The 15,924-nt window shown below is 40.0% G+C and overlaps 1 pseudogene across 1 annotated transcript; it reads left to right on the top strand.

Moving 5' to 3' along the window:
* Positions 1-2,547: 2,547 nt before the first annotated feature.
* On the top strand, positions 2,548-15,711 carry LOC307099064 (large ribosomal subunit protein eL32-like; annotated as a pseudogene). The gene is made up of 3 exons: positions 2,548-2,567; positions 5,239-5,347; positions 15,268-15,711. The product of its transcript is annotated as a large ribosomal subunit protein eL32-like (transcript).
* The last annotated feature ends 213 nt before the right edge of the window (positions 15,712-15,924 follow it).

Here is a 15,924-nt window from a genome sequence, read left to right as displayed (position 1 = left end):
TATACACATATTCATATATACAGTGAATGGCTAGATTATTATGATCTCTGAACACATAATAATCTGGCCATTCAGTGTATATACTATATAATAAAAGGCTAATATGCAAATTGTTCCCTCGACCAGGAGTTTGACCAGCAGGCAGGCTGGCCAACCGCCCATGTCCCCTCCCCCTGGCCAGGCTGGCCAGACCCCACCCATGCACAAATGCACCAGGCCACACACACACACACACACACTAAGTGGCCAGATTATTATGTGTTCAGAGATCATAATAATCTGGCCACTCAGTGTATATGATAGCCACTATGTATAGATATCACACAGAGATATGTAATACTTGTAGATCCTTTAGATTGTTTTCTGAGACTGTTTTTTGTTTTACAAAGTTCATTTACCTCCTATCACTTCAAGTTGATAATATCCAATGCAGTCTCCTTGGGGACAGAAATGAGAAAGGGCTGGGAAGAGAGAAGCTGCTGCCTTCCCTGTGTTCTCAGAATTACTACAATAGCAAGGTTCATCCTGTAATTAGTGAAGAGGTCTGGTTTACAGCCAGTAGACCCACATTGGAGTACTGCTCTACCACCGACAAACTGTGTAACCCTGAAGAAATCATTTAGCCTCCTTGATCTTAATTTACTATTGTAAGAAATAAAGCCTTTATGAAAAAGTATATTGGAAACAGAGCTTCTTAGTCACATGTTTTATTGTTTTGATTACGAAGGCTTGATACTATTTTCGGAGACAATTTCAGAGGCAACAGCTATCTCATCTTAAAAATTTTTAGTGAATCACTAAAAGCCAGAAATTCACCAAAAGCTCATGCTCTGTTAGTCATAAAAATGTTTCAGCCTATGAATTACATATGAGAATACAGTTGGAGTTGGGTGCAGTATGTGGAGTTCAGTTTTCTGCTACTTGGGAGGCAATGTGATTGTGATTCAAGTGTTCTGGGTGGCCTTGACTCACGCCATAGACTATTCTGTTTAATTCTTGGGGAAGTGCAGTTAGCAGACATTTATTGAGCATTTAATATAAACAGAACACTGACCTGAAGACTAAAATTTGCACAAGATCTACTATCATCCACTTGAGGAATTTATAATATCTCTAATATAAAAATCTATATGAAGGTAGCCTTCCACACATTCATTCATTGACTTATTTTTTCAGCAAATATTTCTTGAGAATATTTCATATACCAGATGCTTGGAAAATAAGAATGAGAAAGGTATGCCCCTTTCCTCAAGAGCATTCAGTTTCACAGAGAATCTAGCAGGTCATGTAAAAAATGTAGGGTAGCAAGAAAGGGCATGTATATGGGAGGGATGATTTAGCTAACGCTTGGAACTACAAAGTCTTTTCCAAATCTAACATATTCTAACATCCTTATTTTAATGACACTTTTAGCTTCTTCAATTTTTTTAATCCAAATCCCAAATAAAGTTTATGGTAAGCTGCTGTACTCTCTCATACCAGGTCTATGCTGTATGTAGATAAAAAGTAGCAACAACAAAGAAGGCTTCAATTTTATTTACTCTTGTTTCTTATGAATTTCTCTTTCTAATTTTAAGATATTATTTTATCATTATAAAAATAATATATGCACACTATAAATACAATTAAAAATAAAAACATATATAAAAACGAAAGTAGCTATCATCCATATATTAAGTCCCTAGAAATAACTGCTATACATATTTTGATATATATCCCTTCAATCACACACACACACACACACACACACACATACATACACACATTACTGAATTGGAATGACTGTGTCAGCTGGTCTAGACATAAGGTACATGGCCTAGACTTAAGGGAAACCATGTTTATAATCAAAGAATAATATAGTAAAATGTCTCCTCCCTTCTGCTCCAAACCTGCTGATTAACACTATATTTTAAAGAGTAACAAAGGAAAAGGTACCAATTTTTTCTCTCACCCGCAACATGAATGAAAGGGAGGGGCATTTACACTAATCTCTAGAGAACCACACTATAGGTCACATGGCCCAGCTTCCTGAACAGTTGATCATGATTCAATTGGGCCCTGTTTTTATTTTTTTATTTTTTTACTTCTAGTCCAGCAAAAATTGCAAAGATTTCCACCAGATATCTCTAGTGAGTAAGTTTATATACAAAAAAATATTTTGTTTTATGATCTGTAATAAGCATATTTGGCACATTTGCTAAGTATATAAACCCTAGTCCTTTTTTGAGAGAGTCTAGATTTAAACTAAAAGGCTCCACATAAATAATGAAAAACATAATGCACTGGTCAATGTCAATAAATAAAAGAGAATTTCCACTAATTCCCCAAAGCTGCCTAAGTACTGATTGTGTCTACTCTTTGAAATATATTTAAATAATTACGGTTGTCTTTTCTTAGTGATGCACAAATAAAGAAGAAAGATAGAGTAATGTTTTGTAAAAATTGAGCATAAAAGAAAGTTCATGAGCATGCATTTAACCTGAACATCCTGGAGGAAGGACAGGAGGAGGAGAGAAGATAAGAGAATAAAAGATTATTGCTGTCAAGATGTCTTTCTCCAACAATAGGTAGGTTTTAAGGCGTACAAGATCAGGACTTTAATCCCTATCGGCCCAAAATACAATGGGGTGACGTTTTTCAAATAAAACGTACAAAGCACATTAAAAAATATCAATTATTTTTGTAAGGAATTTTAAATAATCTACTTTCAGAAAATTACATGTATACATATATTTCAAGGATATATACTTTCAAGAATTATTCAAATATACATATGTACTATATACTAGTATGTGTGTGTGTGTACATATATACAGGTATAGATATATATCCTACCTAATAATAGAGTAATATGCAAATTGACCGTACCTTCGCTACACCCACCAGCCACGCCCACCAGCAAACCCTTGCAAGGACCTTTCCCGGCCTTGGGCACCAGCGGGGAGCCTGCACGGATCGCAGGCAACCACTGGGGGTCGGCTCCTGCGATCCATAACAGGGACGATGGGTGCGGCCGAGCCCAAGGCTGGGAAAGCCTCGGGCAGAGGCTTTCCCGGCCTTGGGCACCAGCAGGGAGCCTGCACGGATCACAGGAAACCACTGGGGGTCGGCTCTTAAGATCTGTAGCAGGGAGGCTGGGGTGCAGCCAATCCCAAGGCCGCCACCCGGGGCCAAGCCCCGACCCTGAAAGAAGGCAGAAGGCGGTGGCCACAACCAAGGCCTGGGTCCCCGGTGCCGGCAGAAAACTGGTGCAGGCAGCCAGGTGAATGAAGGTCTATTGCATGAATCTTCGTGCAAACGGGCTGCTAGTATATATATATAAAAATATATATGATATCCTATATAATAAAGGCTAATATGCAAATCGACTGAACGACTGGTCACTATGATGCACACTGACCACCAGGGGGCAGACACTAAACTCAGGAGCTGACCCCTGGTGGTCAGTGAGTTCCCACAGGGGGAGTGCCGCTCAGCCAGAAGCTGGGCCTTCGCTGGCAATCACAGCAGCCCTTCTGTGGAACCGCTCCCCAGGGGGAGCCAGCCTAAGCCATCAGTCAGACATCCCCTGAGGGATCCCGGACTGCAAGAGAGTGCAGGCTGGGCTGAGGGACCCCCCTGAGTGGACGAATTTCGTGCACTGGGCCTCTAGTATATATATATAATAAACACAAAAAACAAGATAAATTATAATCATTTCACAATGTTTTAGAATAAACTATCGGGTCAAAATATACTCTGGGAGTAGAACCAACTAGCAAGTTATAATTATCAGGATTAGTACATTATTAGGTATAAGACTAGAGGAGCCAACTTGTTACCAATGGGAACTATAGTCAGTCTAACTGAATTAGCAGAAAAACCAGATCCCCCAATGCAATCATTGATCCAAAGGCAGGGTTCAACACAGCACCTGGAGATACAAGATTTATCTGAGGGGAACCTGATCAAAAGCAAAATATTGCATTGAGTACACGTGTAGAGCACAAATGAGGGTAATTTCATCCTAGTATTAAGTACTAGAGGCCCAGTGCATGATTTAATCATGCACCTGGTGCACCAGCGGGCTGGCTGTCCGCTGGTGCCCCAGGCCTTCCGAAAGCCTGCGGCGCTGCGGAGGCTTTCGAAAGGCCTTGCGCCGGAGCAGACAGCCGGCCAGGTCCCCCGCTTTGGCCTTTGATCGCGGGGGACCTGGCCGGCTGTCCGCCGGTGCCCCAGGCCTTCCGAAAGCCTGCGGCGCTGCGGAGGCTTTCGAAAGGCCTTGCGCCGGAGCAGACAGCCGGCCAGGTCCCCCACTTTGGCCTTTGATCGCGGGGGACCTGGCTGGCTGTCCGCCGGTGCCCCAGGCCTTCCGAAAGCCTCCGGCGCAGCTATGGCACAGATGCTGAGCTCTCGGCGCCAGTGGCGCCGCGAGCTCAGCGTCCTGCTGGCCCAATCAGCTACCCCGGCCACCCTGAGTCCCGCCCCCTTCGCCTCCTGCTGGCCCAATCGTGGGCGTAGCGGAGTGATGGTAATTTACATATTACCATTTTATTATGTAGGATTGTAATGTACCAAAATCCAGAGGCCAAGAAAAACCAGCAGAGAAAGGAGTAGCAGATATAGAACAAAATCACTTTTTGGTTTGAGTAAATAAATCTATACTAAATTATAGGACACTAAGAAAATTCTGAGTTGTTTTGAAAACGCACATCCTACCTTCAGGGACAGAATAAATCCATGTCTCCCAACAAGCCATTTGCAAGATGAGGAAACAACACCCAGAAAAAGGAACCCATGAAACCAAACACATAATCAATGGGGCTAGCAAGTGTTGAGTTGTCTATTAATGTTAAGGGATTAAAAATTAATGATTCTGTACTTAGTTGTATATAAGCCTAAACCAATTGTTAAACACACACAGTGTTTTTAGAATCTTAATTCATTTCTTAAATCAAGGTTATTTGTAAGACCTAAGTTGATGTTGCTAACTACATGTGTATTATGCTTGTTAGATGACCTGACATTTTTAAATGTCTCTTCAAATTCAAATCAATCACAAAATCACACTAAAATATAATTCAATGCATATATCTGGGTAGTGGTAATCTTTTACCAAAAAAAATACACCTGTGTGTTGTTGTTGTCTACTGTGTGCTATCTTTAGCCTCGTAAATTCTTCTTGAAACATTTTCAATGTACTAACCTTCTCTCTTAATACCTTTAATTTTGTAACTCTTTTCTGACTTTGTTTCTCAGATCTTTAAAGTTCCCATCAGGCATCCAGAAATGGACAGATCACAGTGAATTGGCACTAGCATCATTCTTCAGATACCATCCTGAAGTACTTCCAGGCTATTTTGCTGAGGTAGGGGAGTTTAGGATTGATAAAACACTCAATCCTAAACTAGTTGGTTAGCAACTTAATTTGTTTAAAAATGTTTCTCAGAAAGTCCACAATTAGTAATATACATATTCCTTAAATGTCCCCTCCTAATTATGGGTTTTAAATTGCAATAGAATCCTATACAATAAAAACTTAGGAAAATAAACTAAAAAGGGCAAGAAACACAGTGCACTTCTTTGGAGATGTTAATACATTTATGTGCCTTTATCTCTGATTATGACATAATCCAGAAGTATTGAGTATTATACAGATGGCCAAATTTTTAGATGCTATACCCTAATGCAAAGGAAATGTGTTTTCCATACTAAACCACGGCATTCAGATACACCAAGTCATATTTCCAGATACCCTTTACCAGCACACCACTTTGGCTTTGCATTAAAACAGAATTTACTCAGAGGCCCCACAAATGATAGCTCCCCAGTGTCCAATTATTGCTTCACAATTCAAGGAAACATCTACTTATGGAAAGGCATTGGGCCAATCACAAGTCCAAGAAATAGCCTTTGAAAATTCAGTCCTATATTTTATTAGTTTTCCTATAAAAACATCCAGCAGGACACTATACGTGGGTTAAAAAGTCACAGTGTTGTATGCAAAAAATGTAAGCAGGAAAGCTATGAACATAAAACTCAATGTCAATACTTCTAGTATATGTGTTTATTTATATACATAAATAGGCAACTATAGCTAATAGATAGAGTTGTTGAGAATATATAAAAATAAATATATGGATGTGGCTTCTAGTTTTTGACAAAGAACTAGCTTGAGTTGCTGCATCCCTCAAAAATCAATCAGAGAGAGTTACCAATAATGAACAATCATGAAGGCAGCATATATCTAAAGAACTAATTTTAGAAACTGTAAGAATCCACTTGAAAACAAGTCTAACTTAGCACTTGAGAGGGAAAAAATGCAGACTGGCAGATCTCAGAGGGGAAGAGTGGGAGGGAGGCGACTGAATAAAATAAGGTGAAGAGATTAGCTGAAGAACACATATGCATAGCCCATGTACACACACAACAGTGTGGTGATGGCCAGAGGTGGGGTTGGCAGGGGTTGGTGGAGAATAAAATAAAAATAAAAATCATAGACATTTAACATACCACTCATTAGACAGTTGAACATGTGAGTAATAAAGCAGTAAGTACAGGGTGTCCCATAAAAATGTATACACACTTTAACAGCCGATATTTCAATTTTGAAAATGAAATGTATTTTAGTAAACACTGCCTTTATAATTATTCAAAGTGCATGTATACATTTTTGGGAAGCCCTATCTATACTAATAAAAGGGTAATATGCTAATTAGACCAGGAGACCTTCTGGATGTCCTTTCAGACAAAGCCATGGTGTTGGGGCTGAGGCAGAGGCAGTTAGGGGTGATCAGGCTATGAGGAGAGGCAGTTGGGGGTAATCAGGCTGGTGGTGGTGGCAGTTGGGAGCGAGCAGGCTGGCATGGGGGTCCAGTTGGGGGCAAGCAGCCTGGCATGGGGGGCAGTTGGGGAGAGCAGGCTGGTGGGAGGGGCAGTTGGGGACGAGCAGGCTGGCAGTGGGGGGGGCAGTTGGGGGCAATCAGGATGGCAAGGAGGAGCAGTTGGGGGCAAGCAGGTTGTTGCGGGGGGGTTGTTGGGGGCAAACAGGCCAGCAGGCAGAGTGGTTAGGGATGATCAGGCAGGCAGGCAGGTGAGCAGTTAGGAGCCAGTGGTCCCGGATTGTGAAAAGGATGTACGACTGACGGTTTAAGCCCGATCCCCACGGGGATCGGGCCTAAACCAGCAGTCGGACATCCTCCAAGGGGTCCCAGATTGGAGAGGGTGCAGGCCAGGCTGAGGGACACCCCCCATGCATGAATTTCGTGCACCGGGCCACTAGTATATAGAATAAATAGTATGATCAATACACTTTACCTAATTGACAGACAACCTAATGAATGAAAAGTATATGTTCATTTCAAATGCATATCCTATATAATAAAGAAGTAATATGCAAATTGACCCTCACACCCTCATTCCACAAGATGGCCGCCCCCACATTGTCACAAGATGGTCAGCAGGGGAGGGCAGTTGGGGGTGACCAGGCCTGCAGGGGATGGCAGTTGGGGGCAATCGGGCCAACAGGGGAGGGCAGTTGGGGGCGATCGGGCTGGCAGGGGAGCAGTTAGGTGTCAATCAGGCCGGCCGGGGAGCAGCTTGGGGGTGATCAGGCAGGCAGGCAGGCAGGCAAATTTTTAGGAGCCGGCAGTCCTGGATTGTGAGAGGGATCTCAGATTGGAGTGGGTGCAGGCTGGGCTGAGGGATACCCCCCGCCAGTGCACAAATTTTGTGCACCGGGCCTCTAGTAGATATATAACAAAATTGAATATACACTAAATCATAATTCTAAACTCAAAAAAATCATTATACTTAAATAACACAAAATATGTTCAAACCACCAAAGAATTCAACTAGGAAACAAGAAAATCAGAAAATATCTATGCACTTAGAAAATAAGCAAAGGCAGTTCTTAGAGTGGAAGCTTAGATTACTAATCTGAAGTCTTGCTCTACTTCAACTGCACCCCAAAATGTTTGATACCTTGAAATTTCATTTTCATTCAGTTAATATATATTTTTCTTTTAATTTCACGGGGGCTTCCACTTTGATCCATGTGTCTTTCTAATCTGCAACTAACCAGGTATTTTTCAGGTATATTTCTGTTACTGGTTTCTAAAAAAATTCAGGTATCAGCTATGAAAAAACTGTGTCCTTTTTGTTCTTTTAAATTTAAGATATGTTTTATGGCTCAGTTGTGACTTATCTTGGTGAAAGTTCTATGTGCATTTGAAAATAGTATGTATTCTGTTTCCTTGGGTGTACAGCATTCTGTAAATGTCAATTAGGTTAATGGGTTGATGATGTTGTTCAAGTCTTCTATTGTGCTTAACCTTTTGCACTCAGATGTCGAGTGTGACTCGACACGGTTAGCATTGGTAGCAACTCTTTTTATACTCTTTGAATGTATCAATAATTTGAAATATAAAAAAATCCAAATAAATAAGTTTGTATGAAAAGAAACTCCAGTTTTTTATTCTACTGCCGCCCTTTGTAAAATCTGGGGTATTTAAAAAATTAAATCCCGAGTAGAATAAAGGAATCGAGAAAAAAGCAAGCAAGTGCAAAGGGTTAATAGTTTTCTATATACCCTTTCTATCAAGTAATTCAAGTAATGAGAATAGAGTGTTAAAGTCTCAGACTATAATAGCACTTTTTTTCAATTCTGTCTTTTCTTTGAATATATTTTGAAGCTCTGTTGTTAGGTGCCAACTGCATAAGAGTGTTATGTCTTCTTAAAAATTTGTTGCCTTTATCCTATCTAATAAAAGAGTAATATGCAAATTGTCACTCCAAGACACAAGATGGCCACCCGCATGTGGCCAAAGATGGCTGCCCCATGTGGACACAAGATGGCCACCACAAAATGGCTGGCAGGGGAGAGCAGTTGTGGGCAGTTGGAGGTGATCAGGTCAGCAGAGGAGGGCAGTTAGGGGAAACCAGGCCAACAAGGGAGGGCAGTTGGGGAGGACCCAGGCCTGCAGGGGAGGGCAGCTGGGGGCAATCAGGCCAGCAGGGGAGGACAGTTGGGGGGGACCAGGCCTGCAGGGGAGGACAGTTGTGGGGGGACACAGGTCTGCAGGGGAGGGCAGTTGGGGGGGGCCAGGCCAGCAGAGGAGGGCAGTTGGGGGGGACCAGGCCTGCAGGTGAGGGCAGTTAGGAGTGACCAGGCCAGCAGTGGAAGGCAGTTAGGCATGACCAGGCCAGCAGGGGAGGGCAGTTGGGGGCGACCAGGCCTGCAGGGGAGGGCAGTTAGGAGTGACCAGGCCAGCAGTGGAGGGCAGTTAGGCATGACCGGGCCAGCAGGGGAGGGCAATTGGGGGCGACCAGACTGGCAGGGGAGGGCAGTTAGGGGTGACCAGGCCGGCAGAGGAGGGCAGTTAGGGGCAATCGGGCCAGCCGGGGAGCAGTTAGGCGTCGATCAGGCTGGCAGTGGAGTGGTTAGGGGATGATCAGGCTGGCAGGCAGAAGCGGTTAGGGGCAATCAGGCAGAGGCAGGTGAGTGGTTGGGAGCCAGTAGTCCTAGATTGTGAGAGGGATGTCCAACTGCCCATTTAGGTCCGATCCCAGTAAGATTGGGCCTAAACGGGCTGTTGGACATCCCTCAAGGGGTCCCTGATTGGAGAGGGTGCAGGCTGGGCTGAGGGACACCCACCCTATGCACGAATTTCATGCACCGGGCCTCTAGTGATTATATAATTACCGTATTTATTCCGGACAACATACTTTGTTCTAAAATCCAGTTTTATTTTGGTTAGGGCTTGCCTAGCTTATCTTTTGCCATACTTTAACTTTTATCCTATTTTTATCTTCATATTTTAAGATAATTTCTTATACATATCATATAATTTGGTCTCTTATAATTTTACTCCAATCTGACAATCTGTCTTTTAATTTATATGCTTGGGCTATTAACACTTAATATCATTACTAATATGGTTGATTAAAATCTACTACTGGACAGCTATTTTCCATTCATTCTATATTTCCTTTTGAATTAACTGAGCAATATTTACAATTCCATTTTATCACCTCTATTTACTTATCATTCTCTTTAAGAAACTTTAGTGGTTGACATAGGCCTTATAATATACATATGTAATCAGAGTGCACCTTCAAATAATATTTACACTGTTCTATATTTTGTGTAAGGACCTAAATAAAAGTTAAGCCTTTGTTATAGAGTATGCTCCTTGCAGTAAATTCCTTCATTATCTATGTGAAAATGCACCCCTCCCCTAATTTCTAAATGATCTTTTCCCTGGGCATAGAATTTTGGGTTAATGGTATACATTTATATATATATATATATATATATATATATATATATATATATATATATATTTTATTCCAACACTTTATAAATGTCACTTCATTGCCTTCTAGCCTGCATACCTTCAGGAAAATAGAAAGTCATGGATTTTAAATAAGACCTGGATCAATGGGCCAAAAACTGAGCATTTAGTTGATGATATATGAAAACTGGCTCAATAAATTAGGGAAAATAAAAATGAATTTCTATCCCATTGCATATAAAAAGGCATACCCCAAAAGAATCAAAGCTCTAATTGTGAAAGATCTGTCTACAAAGTTAAGAGAGGTTAACAAAAGGTAACAGAGATGAATAGCACATGAATTCTATAACTTCTAATAGAGGCTTGGGGTCAACAAAAGGACATGATGGGCATAGTTAATAAACCGCTTGTTTATTACTCACAGAAAACATTTGCAACATATATGAAACCAACAAAGGTCTAATCTCTGTATCTAGACTATACAAAGAACTCTTCCTAATCCTCAAGAAAAATACAGCAAGTCCAAGTAAGAAAAAAATAGGCAAAGGATGTAAACAAGCATTTAACAACAACAACAACCAAAAAAGACTCACAAAAGAAGGCCACTAAAACAAAGGCATAATAATGTGTAGTTCTCATTAGAATAATAGGAAATACTAGAGTAGGGAAATGTTAGACAACCAGAAAATGCAGATGCTGCTGGAGAAATGGAGAAATGAAAATTCTCCTGAACTGCCTGCTTATGGGAATTGCAACGGGCTGGCCATCTGAAGAGCAATGTGTCAGCTTCATGTTAAATTCAGTGTAGGTACATGCTACCTACGACCTAAATAAAGTCATTCCCGAGTTGCATATCCCAGAGCCATTCTTGAACAAGTATGAGAAAATATATGTGAATGTTCACCCCAGTGTAGTTTTTAGAAGAAGTGACTTGAATGCAATCCAGGGAGGAATGGACAATCAAATGTGGCCCATGAACACTGTGTAATACTGTGCAGTAGTTAGCAAAAAAGACTAGATCTAAATACAGAGACATGAGTGGGTTTGAAAACATGGAAAATAAATAGAATGGGCTTATAATGTAACAGCATTTATGTAAATGTAATGTATATGCACATGAAACAAAAGCACAGGCAAATAAATTATGCATACCAAATGTATCAGTATGATTACTATGGAGACAAAGAAATGTAAGTGGAGAAGTTGTTAAAATAGAAGGAAGGAAAGAAAGAAGAAAGAAATGATGAAACAAGGGCGGAAATGATGGAGGGCCTTACATAAATCTCGAATAATAGTGTCCTAAGGATTTGGGACTAATCAAATACTCCATCACAAGTCCAAAAGTAAATTATTAGAATGAATAATAAAAGCTTATTTAAGTAGGACTATAGATAAATGAGAGGTAGATCTATACATGTACGTGGGTACATAGGTAAGTAGGTAGATGAGAGAGAGAGGTGTGGATAGATAGATAATAGGTAAATGATATAAACAGATGATAGATAGATGATATATGTATATACAGGTAGATAAAAAGGAGAGAAAACCTTCCTTGAAATTAAATACTCAAGTTTTAAGGCAGAATATTAAAAAGTGGTGAATTCTGACATTTCTTCTTGACATTTTCTAAAATGTATAATTTATTTGATCTATATATTTACCTAGAATAATATTGGCTGATTTCTCCTACAAAGGTCTGTGAATGTGTTTTCTCAAAATAAAGGTGACTTTTCTCCTTTACAACATTCCTATATTCCATCCTATGTTCCACAAACCATTTCCTGGGCAACTGGCTACAGCTTTTGCCTACAAGTTGCTAAGTCACTAGCATAAACTCCTCCTGGGACAAACACCAGTCATTTCAAAGAACAGCCTGACAATTTATGTTTTGTAAACATAATAAAAACAATAAAATAATCCAATAACTGAATCTACATGTATTGTCTCAGGTGGTCTTTACAATAGCCTACTAAAATAGAAAGGCTATATTTTTATTATGAATATACTATTTATCACCAATTTATTTATGAATAGGATTATTATGGTATTTATAAGAAATGACTACTTTCTTATACTATCTTTATTATTCTTTTCCTCTGCCATGTTGCACAAATAACAATTATCAATTATAGACATTATAAATACCTTATAAAGGTTCATCATAAGTGAATACAATATTCATATGGTGATGTAAAAAATTCAAATTCACAAATAAAAAATCCTTTTCTTCTTAATAACAGAGTCCCAAATTTAACAAAACTGTTGTATTATCCTGATGAGATTGCTTTTACAATGTCTGGTCCAATTAATACTACTTGTATCTTCTTTCAATGTGTTTTGTTCCTATCTCTTCCTGGGCTGAATGAAACAAAATGATCCAATTTGAACTGCATGCCTATTTAGCTAAATGAGAATATTCAGTGGTCTAGTTAATCTTGAGCCATTGCAAGGCCTCAAATAGAATGAGGTAATATATTCTATCCTTACTAGCTCAGCCCTCCTCCTTTTTTTCCCTAAGAAGAAAGGTTTATGTTGTGGGAGAAGCAGAAGGTCGTAGGTCATAACCACACAGCATGGGGAAGCAGGGGAGACAGCCATCTCTATGTGAATTTACAATCCTATCTGTGCAGGTCACTGCCAGCATTGAGGGGGACAGGGGCCCAGAGTTTGGGCAGGAACCTCACATTTTACTTCATCCAAGTGAGGGGGGAAAAAGGAATAGCCCTATGACCGATACCACACAAGGAATCTCCGCTATTTCAGTAGTCTTTCCACTGTGCAGATGCACAATCCTTGACCAGTCAACAGACTTTCAATGGTCATGTCATCTCCCTTCAAATCTCTTTCAAACTGTTACAGATAGAGCCTGGGCCCTGCCTCCTAGCTTCCTCCCCCCCCTCCACATACCTTTATCCTTGATGAAAGCTACTTTAACGCTTTCCTTCGTCAAGGGACAGTGCTTTCAGGGGGAAAACATTGGGCTGTATACATGCATTTGATCAAAAACGTTTGAAATGTGCACAAAAGCAGCCAAGTCAGGAAAAGAAAAGGACCACTGCATCAAGATGTCATAGCCATAAAAGAGCTAGTTAGTTGTAAAAGCTCTGGCGGACTAAACGGCTAAGTTAAACAAAGCACAATTACAGCTATCCTGTGCTTTCTCCCATTCCTTTCTCTCTATCGATGCATATAAAACTCACTAATTAGTATTGCATCATTGTCCTGAATTCTGATTTCACTTCATTTTCTGGACAGTCCTGCTTTTGTGTCTGCCAACAGAGGACGAAAACTCATTTTTATGGAACTCTTGCATTTTTCAAAGTATTTCACCCACTCTTCTTTCAATCATGTGCATTTTTTTTCTATGAATAAACAGAGAAAAATACACATTATGAACCAAAACACATTATTCTTTCTCCAATAATTCACTGTTTTAAAATTAGAAATATCCAAATACATTCAGAGACTTCTTTGAGTAACGTAATGGAAGACTTTTCATAAATTCTAATTTAAATACAAGCTTAAGGCGGCATTATTCAACATTCTCCAGGATTAAAACAAGTAAACAAACAAACAAACAAAAAACAATTAACAGCTTAGCTGATTTGTCCAGGAAATGCCCTAAGATTATGCCAGATTGTCTACCCTTCCATTCTTACCACTGACACCCAGTAGCACTGGAGTAGCATGCCAGTTCTAAGGCAACCAGAAGGCATAAAATCAGGGCAGGATAGCAGTGATTAAACACACTAACATCTAAGTCGGAAAATACCAGTGTGCAAGGTAAGGTGTGATATAATAAGGCGATGCACACACTCCACACACAAAAAAACAAAACCCGCAAGAAACTGCATTGGTCCTTGGTAGGAAAACAAAGCCCAGAAGCGTCTTCCCTGCAGCAACCTTGAGACCTGAGGGCCGAGGGCCGTCCTTTAGGCAACTGCAGCTCAGTGGCTGCAAGACTCCTCTTCCTTCTGAACGGATTCTGAATGACTGTGGCCTTAAGCCTCCGTGAAACAGGGTAGATGGGTGATAAGAAAATGGTTTTGGGAAGCTCTCTAGAGGAATTTCTCTACAAAGAGAAATTAATCTTCTAGTAGGATCCCCAATGTTATAAGTAATTGGAGAAAACGGAATGCATAGAAATGTTATAATACTTGGAGATAAAGGACATGAAACCTGGGCATGAAATAAGTATATGCCCACGATTATCTATCAATCTATCTCTAAAATGAATGCTAATTCAAATAATTTTTATAAGAAAATCAGCAAATTCAAGGGAAAAATAGCTCAAGAATACAAAATTATGTGACTTTTATCTTGTGAGGTTTTTTTTAATATCATTAGTTCATGTCATTTAATAGCTGGAAGAGACATATTGATACCAGTATACAAAACATGGTTCTATTCTTCTGGTTTTATTCATGAAGATTTGATAGTGTCTCTAGTATGCCATCATGTGACATTCACATGTATATCCATTTTCTATGTAGTTTTCTTCCCCCCCCCCCCCCACCCCGGAATGTAAAGCATTTTATAAATCAAAGTATAGTTGTCATACAATATTATATTAGGTTCGGATGTACATCAGAGTGATTTAACATTTAAATACCTTATGAAGTGCTCACCAGAAGTAGTCTAGTATCCATCTATCACCATGTAGAGTCACTATGATATTACTGACTCTATTGTCTATGCTGTGCATTACATCCTGTGACTTACTTATGCTGTAAGTTTGGCATTTTCATTGTTTTTAGTGTGTATTAATAAGCACTACAACCAAGTGCATTTTGAAAATACATTCATATGTTTCCTTTGTTCGTTTGTGATAACAAATGTTAACACCTTTTGAAGTGATACTTGGTAAGTATTAGTGTTTCCTTCTCTATTCAATTATTTTATAAAACTCTTGTTTTGCTTTCAGGGAACACAATATCAATTAGCTCTATTTTTATTTCATTATTAAATATTAGAATGGTTGACTCTTCCTCAGTGCTTCCTACAGAGGTGGCAGCCAGATACTCCTTGGTTCTGTGGCTGCCTCAGACCCCTTGTGAAGCCCCAAATCGTCTTTAGGAGGACCAACAAGTTCATCTGATACCAGTCAGACCAATATGTCAAGATTAAGCAGAACTGGCAGAAACCTAGAGGCATTGACAATGGGGTGCACAGAAGATTCAAGGACAGATCTTGATGCCCAAGCCTGGTTACGGGAGCAACTAGAACACAAAGCACATGCTGCCCAGTGACTTTCGGAAGTTCCTGGTCCACAGTGCCAAGGAGTTTGAAGTGCCGCCGATGTGCAACAAATCTCCCTGTGCTGAGGTTGCTCACAATGTTTCCTCAAAGAACCGCAAAGCCATTGTGCAAAGAGCAGCCCAGCTGGCTCTCAGTCACCAATCCCAATGCCAGGCTGCGCGGGGAAGAAAATGAGTAGACAGCTTGTGTGCACATTGTACTTGTGTTAATAAAACCATAAAACTCTGCCATCTGGCATTTCAAAAAAAAATGGTTGGACATTTGGCTAATTACTATGAATGTAAAATTTTTGTCTCTAAAAATATTAGACTGTCAATCCATTTATTATTCTGTAACTGAAGAAAAATAATGTATCAATATTTTAATGTCATTTTATATAGTCTAAAATTGA

This window comes from Cnephaeus nilssonii (genome assembly GCF_951640355.1).
Source record: "Cnephaeus nilssonii genome assembly, chromosome: 5".
Lineage (NCBI taxonomy): Eukaryota > Metazoa > Chordata > Mammalia > Chiroptera > Vespertilionidae > Cnephaeus > Cnephaeus nilssonii.
This window is presented reverse-complemented; position numbering and strand designations above follow the sequence as displayed.